This window comes from Oratosquilla oratoria, chromosome 38 (assembly GCF_046742065.1).
Source record: "Oratosquilla oratoria isolate Oo_2021 chromosome 38, ASM4674206v1, whole genome shotgun sequence".
NCBI classification, from domain to species: domain Eukaryota; kingdom Metazoa; phylum Arthropoda; class Malacostraca; order Stomatopoda; family Squillidae; genus Oratosquilla; species Oratosquilla oratoria.
This window is the reverse complement of record NC_134814.1, coordinates 41,299,963-41,309,962: the sequence shown is the minus strand read 5'-3', so window position 1 is coordinate 41,309,962 and position 10,000 is coordinate 41,299,963. Positions and strand designations below refer to the sequence as shown.

Genomic DNA, 10,000 nt, shown 5'->3' with positions numbered 1-10,000 from the left:
CCATAGTTAGTTCTTGGGTGTTGGTACTTCACCTCTGACGAGTTAAATACCCCTTATTTAATCTCAAGCATATGTATCTCAACTTGTACTTGAAAAAGCTGTAATAAGCGAAACGTGTACAAATAAAGGCTCCGTCCACATATGGTGTTTAACTCGTCAATCTTGTCGGCAACTGCCACTTTCATGAAAAAAAAAGAATACTTCACTTCTATAATGTCGAAGGAGTACCATGATGATATATAGTGCCGCTTGCCCTTCGAATGGGGTTTTGTGGCATATACCTCTTAGTTTGAGTGCCAACGTTCTGTATTATCATATCTTGAGGTCAGCCACCTTTGAGTGTGTGTGTCTCTTCAGCCCATGAAGTAATTAATGCCTCGATTTTTTTTTTTTGTACATTCTTTTTGTCTGTATTCCTTTTTTTCAAAATTGTATTCATGGCATTTACTTATGCACGTGTGTGTGTGTGTGTGTGTGTGTGTGTGTGTGTGTGTGTGTGTGTGTGTGTGTGTGTGTGTGTGTGTGTGTGTGTGTGTGTGTGTGTGTGATTCACTATGGTTCACCATGGTCTTGGATCACGTGCTGGATTCGTGATCGACAGCTATTTTCCTCCCGGAAGAGAGCTCAGAGCTCGTATATGACCGATCTATGGGTAATGCTGTGACCTTACACTTACACACACACCAACTCCCCGTCCATGAGAGCTGGAGTAACAACTCGCAGCGCAGCGATACTGGAATTATTTCAGCCCTGGGCGGCATTCGAACCCGGACCGCCGTAGTGGCAACCGGGAACTCTAGCCACTGCACCACGAGGTGTGTTGATGGGTGGGTGGAAGAGATATGACCTTGCCAAAGAAGGCCTTCGAAGGAGGGGATCGGTACTCCAATCACCCCCCCCCCAGAATCCGGTTACGGAAAAGGTCTCTTAACTTGCATTGTGACCTTCATCCCAAACCGTGTCCTTTATCCCACATTATGTCCTTTACCCTCTATTATGACCCTTATCCCACATCGTGACCTTTATCCCACAGTGTGACCTTTACCCTACGTTGTGACCTTTATCACACAATTGACCGTTATCCCACATTGTGATCTTTACCCTACGTTGTGACCTTGTTCCTATATTGTGACCTTTATCCCACATGAATGTTGGCTCTTAGACGCCCCTTACTGGCTCTTTTGAACCTTTAAAAGTTAAGGGTTTCTTCAGACCTTTTTTTCAAATACCTAGGGACGACCTTTATCGCCAAGAAGTGAGATGAAATTGAGGAGAATATTTGTGGTATCACTTACAAGAACGAAGAAAGCATTAGATAAATCTATTATTTATTTATCATTTATTCTTTTTTTTTTTTTTTTTTAGTCGTATATGATATTCTAGCCCTTTCAACCTTGCCACGTTTTTTTTTTTTTTGGGGGGGGGCGGGGAGGGGAGAGGGGAGGGAGTCGACGTCAGACGATTTTATTCAGCATCACATGATCTCTTCGGTAGCGAAATAATGAACCCCTTCGCGATTACATAGTTCGGGATTAGAAGGTAAAGCCTCACGTTGAAGGTGCTGAGAGAGGTTCCTCTTCCAGGCACCACAGGAGCTCCGGGCGAGGTCGGTCGGGGAGCAACTAATTAGCTCGACAGGTGCCGCACGGGAAGGGCCGCAGCTGTGGTGGTGGAGAAGGAGGACGAGGAGGAAGAGGAAGAGAAGAAGGACCAAGAGGAAGAGTAGGAGGGGTAGAATAAAAGGGGGAGGAATGGGAAGAGGAGGAAGAGGAAAGAAGGACGAGGAAGAGAAGAAGGACCAAGAGGAAGAGTAGGAGGGGGAGAATAGAAGGAGGAGGAAGGGGAAGAGGAGGAAGAGGAAGAGAAGTGGGAGCAATAGGAGTAGGAGGGGTAGAGAAGAAAGGGGAGGAAGAGGAAGAGAAGGAGGACGAGGAAGAAGAGGAAGAGAAGGAGGAGCAAGAGGAAGAGTAGGAGGGGGAAGAAAAGAAGGAGGAAGAGAAGGAAGGGGAATAGGAAGAGGAGGAGGAGGAAGAGAAGGAGGAGTAGGAGGTGGAGGAGGAAAAGAAGGAGGAGAAAATGAGGATGAGAAGGAAAAGGAGGGAAAGTGGGAAGCAGAGAAGGAGAGTGGATGATATAATGCTTCCACGTACTCGCTGACTCCTTCGCCTGGTTCCCTCCCTCCTTCCTTCCCTCTCTCCCTCCCTCCCTCCCTCCCTTCCTCCATCCCCCCTCCCTCCCTCCCTCCCTCCATCCATCCATCCATCCATCCATCCCTTCCCTAGACTCTCGTTTTGAGCGCCTTTACTCTGCACAGATTTTTTTTGTGTATGATGCCAAATGATTTTATTCAGCTGATGAAGGAGACTCGAGACAATACAAGGTTCCCGTGTATAAAGACAGCGTTCTGTACCCCCTTCGCCTTTCAGCTAAATAGAACCGGCTGGCGGAAACCAGAACAAAATCTATGGAGTCTGTCCCAGTGGGCTTATTTTAACAATAGACGAATAACTTACGTCGGTAGGAGCCTGTCTGCGGCCGAAGTCCTCAGTCTTGTCGGAACGGAAGTTCAATCAGACGCGCTACTCGCTCGTTACAATTAATAGTCTTCAGGAGCCAATCCAGACGATATTCTTCAGGTAAATAGGGGAGTCTTCTGTCCCAAACTCTCTTTCCACTCCCAAAGATATAATACTCCCAGACTTCAGCTCCCCTACTCACACACGCGCGCACACTCTTTCTCTCTCTCTCTCTCTCTCTCTCTCTCTCTCTCTCTCTCTCTCTCTCTCTCTCTCTCTCTCTCTCTCTCTCTCTCTCTCTCTCTCTCTCTCTCTCTCTCTCTCTCTCTCTCTCTCACACACACACACACACACACACACACACACACACACACACACACACACACACACACACACACACACACACACACACACACACACACACACACACACACACACACACACACTCTCTCTCTCTCTCTCTCTCTCTCTCTCTCTCTCTCTCTCTCTCTCTCTCTCTCTCTCCTCTCTCTCTCTCTCTCTCTCTCTCTCTCTCTCTCTCTCTCTCTCTCTCTCACTCTCTCTCTCTCTCTCTCTCTCTCTCTCTCTCTCTCTCTCTCTCTCTCTCTCTCTCTCTCTCTCTCTCTCTCTCTCACTCTCTCTCTCTCTCCCTCTCTCTCTCTCTCTCTCTCTCTCTCTCTCTCTCTCTCTCTCTCTCTCTCTCTCTCTCTCTCTCTCTCTCTCTCTCTCTCTCTCTCTCTCTCTCTCTCTCTCTCTCTCTCTCTCTCTCTCTCTCTCTTTTGTCTCTCGCGACTATAAAGTCTGTGTGGTCAGAGAAAAAAAGAACTGTAATTGTGTTGACGCCTAATTGACTCGTGGGATCTCTTGAAACTTTAATAATCTCTCAGCGCCCCAACCACCGCCTCTACCTCCTTCTCCTCCTCCTCCTCCTCCTTCTCCTCCTCTTCCACTTCTTCTTCTTCTTCTTCTTCTTCTTCTTCTTCTTCTTCTTCTTCTTCCTCTTCCTCTTCTTCTTCTTCTTCTTCTTCTTCTTCTTCTTCTTCTTCTTCTTCTTCTTCTTCTTCTTCTTCTTCTTCTTCTTCTTCCCCCTCCTCTTTTTCCTCCTCTTTCTTCTCCTCCTCTTCTTCCTCCTCCTCCTTCTCTTCATCCTCTTTCTCCTCCTCCTCTTTCTCCTCCTCCTCCTCTTCCTCCTCCTCTTCCTCATCCTCTTCTTCCTCTTCTTCCTCCTCCTCTTCCTCCTCCTCTTCCTCCTCCTCCTCCTCCTCCTCTTCCTCCCCGCCCTTTACCTCCGCGCTCCGCCTCCACCTCCGCCTCCTTTAGTTCGAGGTCTCGGCCCCACCGAACGAATCCCTTGAACTGCATTTTCTCTGCAAAACATTTCCTCGACAAAAGTCCAACGCCCCTATACTGTCACCATTGAACACCAACACCTCTAAGGCCGCTGCCACCACCATCTCCATTCCTGTCACCACCACCACCAACAACAACAGCAGCAGCAGCAGCAGCAGCAACAACAACAATAACTACAACAACAAAACTATCACCTTTAGCATCGTCACCAATACCAACACCGTCTCCTTTACCGCCACATCTCCCGTTCACCAGTAGATGTGGTGTCTTTCGTGCCAAAAATGGAACAATAGGCATCTCCTTCGGGGTGTACCGTTTCCCACGGTCTTCTGACTCACCCTGCTGCCCCCTGAGGACCCTGGAGGAAGAAAGAAGGAATATATCTTGTCTCTGGTGACCAGCGCTTCTATCCACGAGGTCAATACATTGCGCCAAAAAGGACTCGAAGAGGGAGTAAAGAAGCTATTTAAGGAAGGCAGCAGGAAGGAGGGACAGCGAACGTTAAGTGTGATCATAATTCTTCTTTGAAGGGAGATCTGTTTCCTGTAATTAAAACATGTTGCGTGTCCCTGGTCCGTAGGGGGTGTTACGGAAGACCTTAAAGTATTGACCTATACGATGTAGGTAGGAGGAGGACTTCTAGAGATGATGCCCTGCTGCCACTCTCCCACAGATACTCCTCCTCCAACTTTCCTCTGCGGACCCTGTAGAAGACCAAGAACATGGGCGGAAGGTGAAAGAGGTATTTTAAAGGCCCTTTGTAAAATCATTGTTATCATTACTGAGGAGGATTGCAGTTAGCAATCGAAATTTATAGTTTCGCTTACTCAACTCTTTCTTTCGTCTGACTGTGGTGTTCGTTGTGATTTACAAATGTGTTACTACATTTCTCACCAGTGACTACATATGATATTGAATATTGTCAATTATTGTAGGGGAGTTTGCAATAACTATGGTTAGTGAACCTGGTAGCTAGTTGGTGTTACATGGATATTAATCAATAATTTGCCCCCAGATCTCTCATACAAGAGACCCACGGCTCCCAGTGGCCCATAAGTCGTCCAAAGAAGGAATATTTGGTTGTTGTCCAGGTATAGCTAAAGTGGATGTAGGCTAAATGTTCGATGTCTTCTGTGTGGTTTCTGGAGAGGGGGGCAGTTTGTTTCACTGACTAGGCCTATTCTGTGTTGATATTGTTTTAGCTCTAGATAGTGACCTGGACGATGCAGTTGTGCCAGTGAAGTTCTTCCTTCTCTTGGAAATTGTTCTTCTGTTGGGTGAACATCTGGAAAAGTAGCTTAATTTGAATCTCCTACTGCTGATTAAAGCCTTTGATGGATAGTAATCGTGCTATGTTTATTTGCGCGTTTATTTTCACAATCTGGTTTTTGATGTTAGGGCTGAAGGGTCATGTAAGTATTAAAAAGAGGTTCAGACATTTTTGTTTCTTTTCCAAAGGGACGGATTGGTCATTCAATTTTACTACTGGATTTTTTTCAACTTATGGTTCTCTAGAATGAGTAATGTCACTGATGACTTCTGAAGAAAAGCCTCCAGTCTATTTCTTCTAAGCCATTGTTCTAGTTTGTCTAAACAAATTTAAGTGTTCTTAGCCAATATTCTGTACTTGCTATGCTGGATTATTTACATTAGGTCATCTGCATAGGTGAGTGCTTTTGTGGTATGCTTTAGATTTGGTATGTGATGTTACCTGCATAGTGCTTATCCATCGTGTTTTAATCTAGGCTACATATTTCAAAGAACGGTACTTGTACAGCAAGAGCATATGATATCCTATAGTATCGTATATCTGATGTATTTAGTATTTCATTGGTTACGATAATGTATCAACGCGTCAGAACTATTTTAAGAGAATATTGCATACTTTTGTCACATGGTAATGTCAATGCGGTCAAAATCATCTCTTCGTCCCTTTGGAAGGGTCCTCTCGTCTTTATGAAGTGTCAACTTCCTTCTCATTGTGTGTCAAGTTGGCACTGAGACACAGATGCCTTAAGCAGTGTCGGGTTCTCGATAGGACACAAAGCTTTGTCCAAGCTCTATTACAGTGTCATCTTGTCGTTTATGCAGTGCCAACTTTTGTGAATCCTTCTGTGTCTCAGCGTTAACTGTCGGCTTGTCACAGTGCCAGCCGACGGGTCCTTCCACGTCGTTGGAGTGCCAAATGTTTCTTCCCCCTCCCTCGTGTCGTAGCGTCGACTTACCCAAACTTTTTTATATTACTTTACCAACTTCACCAAATACTCCACAGATTATACTTTTTTTTCTAATCTGGAATTTTATGGACTCGCCAGACGAATTCCAGTTTGCGAACTTACGGGCGGAAGATTCCAAAGTTTCTTTAAGAAAAAAAAAAAAATCGTTTGCACAATTATAGACATTCCCTCCCCATAGCCGTCCAGTGAAATAATTTACACAAGATACATAAATACATACATACATATATATATATATATATATATATATATATATATATATATATATATACATATATATATATATATATATATATATGTATATATATATATATATGTATATTTTATATATCTATATCTATATATATATATGTATATATATACATACATATAATATATATATATATATATATATATATATGTATATATATATATATATATATATATACATACATACATATTTACATTTACATTTATATTTATATTTGTATTTATATTTATATTTACATTTACATTTACATTTATATTTATATTTATATTTATATTTATATTTATATTTATATTTATATTTATATCTATATTTATATTTATATCTATATTTATATTTATATTTATATTTATATTTATATTTATATTTGGGAGTCCTCCATTGATCTCCAATTGGGAACCACTGAACCAAGGGATTTATTTACCTGCCTCGCCTCGCTGTTATTCATCATATTCTCTTATCATCATCCTCGTCCTCCTCCTCCTCCTTCTCCTCCTCCTCCTCCTCCTTTCCCCTCTTCCACCTCCCCTTCTTCCACCTCTTCATCTTCCTGCTTCTGCTCCTCCTTTCGTCTGTTCCACCTGCTCCTCATCTTCTTCCTCCTCCTCCTCCTCCTCCTCCTCCTCCTCCTCCTCCTCCTCCTCTTCCTCTTTCTGCATCTCTCTATCCCCGTTTCTCATCCTCAAACCCCTCTCCCTCCCATTCCCTTACTCTTGTGCTACCTTCTTCAACAACACTGTAATTTCATCCTTGCCTCCTCCTCTTCTTCCTCCTCCTCCTCTTCCTCTTCCTTCTCCTCCTCCTCCTCCTTTATTCGCCCTCGTTTTCCCCCACATTCTCCTCTCCCCTCCATCCTCTCTGGCACCCGCGTTCTTACTTTATTCGATTATCTCATTTTATATCCTCTTCCATCCTTTCCCATTCCTTTTCCTGTCCTGTTTCTTCTTCCTTTCCTTCTGCTTCTTCGCCCATTCTTGCATCTCACCTCCCTTCTCTCCTTCTTCTCAAAATGTCCCTTCTTACCGCCTCTCCACATGATTGTCTGCCTCTCCGTTTCTTTTTTTCTTCCTCCTTACTTTTTTCTTCCTTCTTATCTTTTCGCTCTGCGTCATCCCTCCCGTTCCTCACCTTTCTCGCTTCTTTCTTGGGTTCTCGATTGTCGTCTTCGTCGTCGTCGTCGTCGTCGTCGTCGTCGTCGTCGTCGCGTTCCTCCTATCCCGCCGGGCGCACTTCATCACGTGACCTGACGAGAGCTCCTTGAACCCCAGCCACTTGTGTTTGTGCCACCGTCCTTCGTGTCTTCTACGCCTCGTGGGGCCTTTCAAGGTCTTCATAGGTCTTCAGGAGGTCTTTAGAGGTCTTTAGAGTTTTTTTTTCAGGGGGTCTTTAGAGTTCTTTAGAGTTTTTTTTTCTGGGGGTCTTCTTGAGTCTTCTTCAGTCTTTTAGAGTCTTCAGGAGCCTTCAGGGGTGTTCAGGGGTCTTCAATGGTCTTCCCTGGTTTTCAGGGGTCTACCTGGGTGTTTCGTGGTCTTCAGGGTCTTCAAGGGGCCTTCCGGAGCCCTCAGGGGTTTTCAGGGGTCTTTTGAAGTCTTCCGGGATCTTCTGCTGGGTTTTATATTTTTTTCTGTATTTTTCTGGGTCTTTCTGGGTCTTCAGGAGTCTTCTGTGGCCTTTTGGGGTCTTCTGGGGTCTTCCAGAGACCCCAAGGGGATCTTCATCGGTCGTCCGAAGTCTTCCGAGGTCTTCTTTGGTCTTAGCCACCCACACAACTTTTGAGACTCTGCCCAAGGAGAAGTAAAGACCGCCCACCATGGGCGTACTTTGGTCTCCTCACACGATTACCCCACTCCCTGTGAAATAAGGCTCCTCAACCTACAAAGGCCACTGTGTAGCACACTCCCACTTCCTGTGCGTTCACGGCCCTACACCTGATAAGTGCTCCTCCACTGTCTGTGTAAACACTGTTTCGCAAGCGATAAGAGCCACTCCCTGTGTGTGTGTGTGTGTGTGTGTGTGTGTGTGTGTGTGTGTGTGTGTGTGTGTGTGTGTGTGTGTGTGTGTGTGTGTGTGTGTGTGTGTGTGTGTGTGTGTGTGTGTGTGTGTGTGTGTGTGTGTGTGTGTGTGTGTGTGTGTGTGTGTGTGTGTGTGTGTGTGTGTGTGTGTGTGTATGATTCACCTTGGTCTTTTGGATCACGTGTTGGACTCGTGATCGACAGCTGTTTCCCACCCGGAAGAGAGCTCAGAGCTCGTTTGACCGAGCTATGGGTAATGCTGTGACCTTACACGCACACACACACACCCAACTCCCTGCCCACGAGAGTTGGAGTAACGACTCGAGGTGTGTGCGTGCGTGCGTGCGTGCGCGCGTGCCACTCCCTGTTCTTCAGCATGGAACAATACCGCCTGTGTAGTATCTTAAGTGTAGAGTAAATTGATATTTTCGAAGAACTTTTTCTTCGACATCAGAAGTAAGGAAATTTTATTTTTTACGAAATGTTAATTGTCGTTCGTATTTTTCATATATATTTTCTTAAAGTATATCTACAAGGATAATCCATACTCTATTTGAGTGTAAATATTTACTTATAAATACAATGTGCAGTTCTTGTGAATTGCACCTGTATACACATACACGCAAGCGCACACGCACACACACAGACGCGTGGGCGTAATGATGATTAAAAAGAATATATAAGAAATTAATTGTATTAGAGCCATAAACAGATAGACTCCATGTCTATTCGTTTGGTGTTAGCTTCATTCATTTTGAACGGAATTTTGAGAGTCAGTAACGATTGAACAGATGTCTTGAATAGAGTAAAAACACTTTTACTCTCATTTTCTATCTTGAGTTATCAGTTAAGAAATGTGCTTCGTGTGGAAGAGCCTATCACGAAGCTTTCCCGAGCACTGCTCACCCCAAAAGTATCACTCACGAAAAAAAAGAGCGAAAACGAGTGAAAAGTTACGAAACGTGACGAAGTGCTCCGGACAAGAAGCCCTTGCTAAGTGCCACCCCAGGAGAAGACGGGGTCGGGGGAGGACGAGGTGGGGGGAGGGTGATGAGGGGGGGAGGAGGTCGGGTGAGGGCGAAGAGGAGAAGGATGGGGGAGAGGGGGAGGGACGAGGGGGAGAAGGACGGGGGAGAGGGTGAGGGGCGAGGGGGAGAGGGACGAGGGAGGGGCGAGGGGGAGAGGGACGGAGGGAGAGGCGAGGGGGAGAGGGACGGGGGAGAGGCGAGGGGGAGAGGGACGGGGGAGGGGCGAGGGGGAGAGGGACGGGGGAGGACGAGGGGGGGAGTGACAGGGGAGAGAGGGAGGGGCGAGGGGGAGAGGGACGGGAAGAGAGAGGGGGGCAAGGGGGAGAGAGACGGGGGGAGAGCGAGGGGGAGAGGGACGGGGGAGGGGCTAGGGGGGAGAGGGACGTGGGGAGGGGCTAGGGGGGAGAGGGACGGAAGGGAGGGCGAGGGGGGGAGGGACGGGGGGAGGGGGAAGCGATGAAAGTGGGGGCTGGGGGCTAAGCTTGACCCTCCTGTCGAGCACAAGTTGTGTCACTAAAAGCATATTATTAAAATCCTTTGACCTTTGACATGCGGGTCGTCTAAGGTTATGACCTTGGCCGGCGCTCCTGTCACGGTAGTTACGTAATTA

The 10,000-nt window shown here is 45.9% G+C and overlaps 1 protein-coding gene across 2 annotated transcripts in view; it reads left to right on the top strand.

Moving 5' to 3' along the window:
- The window catches only part of LOC143020059 (nucleolar protein 4-like), a 283,818-nt gene that overhangs the window by 204,918 nt on the left and 68,900 nt on the right, over window positions 1-10,000 (top strand). The gene's annotated exons all lie outside the window — the stretch shown is intronic.